Consider the following 5,025-nt stretch of genomic DNA (forward strand, 5'->3'; position numbering starts at 1 on the left):
GTGACCCTTCTGTTGGCACTTGTTGCACGTGACCTCTGAAAGCGGACGGTGATACGGAGCACTCGATCTTGGAGCTTGAGACGAAGTCTTGTTCTGAAAGCCAGGGTTGGGTGGGTGGGAAGATCCACTGCCACCTTTGCTCTTCTGCTGATAAGGCTGACGGAACGGGGGAGGAGGAAGCCAATACTTCTGCTGCTTAGCCACTTGAGTTGAGGAAGAAGGAGTAGCATCTCTGACTCGCTTCTTGGAAGCATCGCACTTCAGTTGACCAGTCTCTTGCTTCATTTCCATGTTGTAAAACTCATCGTACCTCTTGGGCTCAAAGAGGACGAGAGCTAGCTGGATTTCTTTTCTGAGACCACCCCTGAACTGGTATATCATGCTTCTCTCATCAGGGACGTCTTGCTTGGAAAAACGGACGAGCTTCTGAAACATCTTGTTGTACTCGTAAACAGACATAGAGCCTTGCTTCAGGTTGCGGAATTCCGCACGCTTGCTTTCAACCACGCTCTGAGGAATATGATGAGCTTTGAAGTCTTGACGGAATTCATCCCAGGTAATCACACGGTCTCCTCTAGAATCTTTGTACTGCTGAAACCATTCTGCAGCTTGGTCTTTGAGTTGGAAGGAGGCGAACTTGACAAAGTCCTCGGCCCTGATGTTACTGCACTCGAAATGCTTGCATATGTCCACGAGCCAATCATCAGCGTCTGTTGCCTCAACACAATTGCTGAAAGTCTTTGGCTGGTTAGCAAGGAACTGGTTGAGTGTAGCAAAGTGATTCTTATTGTTGCCTTGGCCCTGGTTCCCTTGATTGCGCTCTTGAAGAAGTTGCATGATTAGCTGCGTGTTTGCATTGGTAGCGGCCATCACAGCTTTCCATGCCTCCGGAGGTGGAGGTGGTGGTGGCGGATCAGGATTCAGAGTCGTGCGCGTTGGAGGAGCCATCCTGAAGAGATTGACATCCATTAGCACATAGATAGACAAATATTAAAGCTGAATCAAACGGGTTGAAATTGCAACATATAGTCCTCATATCCGAACAAAATGAACGAATGCATTCCAATTGAAATGGTCACATATCCATAAATTGAGAAGCCACTTGGAATTAAGGTAGAAGAAAAACAACAAGGTACGGACCAAGAACGAATACTCGGTAAGGATCGCCCAATCTCAAACCAAATATCCGTGGAAGAAGAACTAGAGCTACAAGAATTCCCACCTATGAAACTCCCAAACCTTTCCGGTTATGCAATCAGGTGTAGGGGATACAGCGGAAGCATAATATCTCACCCAAATCTAGCAGATCCTACATCCAGCTGTATCCATCCTTCAACACATAACTGAGAAAAACTTCGGAAATCATCTACCTCAACCTTTGAAAAGCATCCGTTATACAAGTTATGGAAATACTCCCGAACTCCCGCCCCAGTACTGGGTGGCGTCGAGGTTATCTCACCAACAACTGCATAAAAGAGATTTTCGATGTCGGCGAAACTCAAGTATTCCAGAATCTCAACAATAAAATTGTGACGACAACACCTCGGAGCTCAACTCCCCGGGACACTACCACAACCCCTAAATGACAGGAGGCACCAAGAACAATGTTCTCGTCACAAATCGATTGGAACGATTCCAAGATACCCGCGTGATCCTAAATTTTTTTAGTGAAATTTGAGAAGAGAAGAGTCAAAACTCTACGCCAGGATGCCTTACCAGAGCGATGAAGGGACTGGGGAGTAAAAAGAATTCCTAAACTCTCTGATATATATAATCCTAAATGACTCAAAACATTTTTCTAGACTCAACAACGCCAACGATTCGATCAAGCAGGGGGCTCCTAAGGTCGGGAAAGGCTCTGATTACCAACTTGTAATGCCCTCGATGCGGCTATATCTCCTACGTGTCGAAGCACAACTTAGAGGCATAACCGCATTGCAAGCAATGCCGCAAGTAAGGTAATCTTTAGAACAACCCATGTAAATATATATAAAAGGGGAAAGGATACATAGTTGGCTTACACTCGCCACGTCACACAAATACATGAATAACATTACAATCATCCAATACACTCATGGTCCAACTACGGTACAAAAATAAAAGATCAACCCCCACATGTGACACGGTCCCCGATCGCCCCAACTGGGCACCACTACTGATCATCTGGGAAAGACACATAGTAACGACGTGAGTCTTCATCGAACTCCCACTTGAGCTCAAGCGCATCGTCTGGAGCGGTATCATCGCTCCCTGCATCTGGGTTTGGAAGTAATCTGTGAGTCACGGGAACTCAGCAATCTCGCACCCTCGCGATCAAGACTATTTAAGCTTATAGGTAAGGTAAGGTATGTGGAGCTGCAGCAAGCGACTAGCATATATGGTGGCTATCCTGTTCGCAAAAGAGAGCAAGAAGAGAAGGCAAAGCATGAACGAAGAACTATGATTAAGAAGTGATCCTAGAACAACCTACGTCAAACATTACTCCAACACCGTGTTCACTTCCTGGACTCCGCCGAGAAGAGACCATCACGGTTACACACGCGGTTGATTCATTTTAATTAAGTTAAGTTTCATGTTATCTACAACCGGACATTAACAAATTCCCATCTTCCCATAACCGTGGGCACGGCTTTCGAAAGTTCAAATCCCTGTAGGGGTGTCCCAACTTAGCCCATCACAAGCTCTCACGGTCAACGAAGGATATTCCTTCTCCTGAGACATTCCGATCAGACTCGGCATCCCGGTTTTACAAGACATCCTCGACAATGGTAAAACAAGTCTAGCAACACCACCCGAATGTGCCAACAAATCCCGATAGGAGCTACACATATCTCGTTCTTAGGGCACACTCAGATTGTCCAAACTTCCGGTAGGCCAGCCCAGAGTTGCCCCTGGTGGCCACCGGTGGCTGACGAGGTGGACCAACACTCAAAGGAGCACTGGCTCGGGGGTGTTTAAATAAAGATGACCTCGGGCTCCGGAAACCCAAGGGAAAAAAGAGGCTAGGTGGAAAATGGTAAAACCAAGGTTGGGAATTGCTGGAGGAGTTTTATTCAAGGCGAACTGTCAAGGGGTTCCCATTATAACCCAACCGCGTAAGGAACGCAAAATCCGGGAACATAACACCGATATGACGGAAACTAGGGCTGCAAGAGTGGAACAAAACACTAGGCAAAAGGCCGAGCCTTCCACCCTTTACCAAGTATATAGGTGCATTAAGATAACAAGATAATATGGTGATATCCCAACAATAAACAATATTCCAACAAGGAGCAATCTCCAATCTTCACCTGCAACTAGCAACGCTATAAGAGGGGCTGAGCAAAGCGGTAACATAGCCAATCAACGGTTTGCTGGGACATGGTGGGTTAGAGGTTTGACATGGCAATTTGGGAGGCATGATAAGCAAGTGGTAGGCATCGTAGCATAGGCATAGCAAAAGAGCGAGCACCTAGCAAGCAAATATAGAAGTGATTTCGAGGGTATGATCATCTTGCCTGCAAAGTTGTCAGAGTTGACTTGATCCTCGTAAGCGAACTCAACGGGCTCCTCATTCACGAACTCGTCTCCCGGCTCTACCCAAACAAGACAAACAAGCAAAAGGAACACAATCAACCACGTGCAATGCTCAAAGAACATGATGCAAACATGGTATGCTATGCGGGATGCAGTATGTGATGCATATGCAAGATTTGACAAGGAAAGATTGAACCTGGCCTCAACATGGAAATCCAAGAGTGCCACTGGAAAGGTGAGGTGATTTCGGTTGAAATCGATATAAAGATCACCGGAATCGGATGCACGGTTTGGAAATGGCAAGCAAAACAAATATGGCACCGGTCTGCGATAATCAACAAGTAGCCATCTAAATCCGTCAAGATAAATATGCTACAGCACTCAAACATGACAACAAAATACATGACAGGGATCCACTTATGAAGCTTAACAAAAGATGAACACTGAGGTACGGCTAAATCATCCATTAACAGGTTCAAACAAGCATGACAAAAATGCAAATGATAACAGGTTTCAGACTTAGTGAAATTAACACAAGTTTGGAATTTATCATCAGGAAGCCCACTTTGGAGCATGAAAACTACATGCTACAGGAACTTAACATGTCAAAGCAAGGCATGGCATGAAGCTACTAAAAGCACTTAACAAAAGTCCCTTAGTGACCTTGAGCTAAAAGGGATCAGAAAATACAATTGCAAGCATGTGAACATGGCAAAAACATAAACAGATCTCAGACTTCGTGAAAAACTGGAGCATGCAAATCAGTTAATGAGTAGGCATGTTTACGAGCTCGATGCACTCACTACAGAGCATGTCATGACCAACTAAGAATACACCCATCAAGCATACATGGCATAGAAGCTAGACATGGCAAGAACAACAACATAGCATGCATGGATCCATAGCAACATCCTCGGCAAAATCGCTAACAAGTCAACAATCTGCCAGGATTCATGAAATAGCAAAAGTAGAGCTCCATTGACTCAATCTAGGATGCTCCATAAATGAAAACAAAGACAAGGACGGATAGAGCACCACAATGTTAACAAATCATCCTTACTGATCATCCTCAAAATAGGCGCGAATCACTAGGAAACCACATGAACATATGGCATAACGACAAAATCAGGACAAGGACTTGGTGAAATTCTAAGTCCCTGAAATCAGCATTACCAAGTACGCTACTTTGCAAGCTTGTGCTAGTCACCACACATATCACAAAAATACATGGTAAGCACCGCTGTAAAGATGGCATGGCATATAACAAAACTCATGTAGAGCTCAGGAGCATATCATGCACACATTAATCATGGCAAAAATGACAAATAGCTATTTGATGAAAAAGATCTGACAAGTTTATCACATAGCCCTCTTCCAACAGCATTTCGGGCATCAAGATGAACTCAAATGAAAATGATGCAATGAGATGAAATGATGTCCTCGTCGAGGCGAACATTTTGATATGCCATACGCGCAAATTGGAGCTACGGATGCGGAGTTACGACATGA

Source organism: Triticum urartu, chromosome 4A (assembly GCF_056163025.1).
Source record: "Triticum urartu cultivar PI428250 chromosome 4A, HENAU_Tu73, whole genome shotgun sequence".
In the NCBI taxonomy this organism is placed as follows: Eukaryota; Viridiplantae; Streptophyta; class Magnoliopsida; order Poales; family Poaceae; genus Triticum; species Triticum urartu.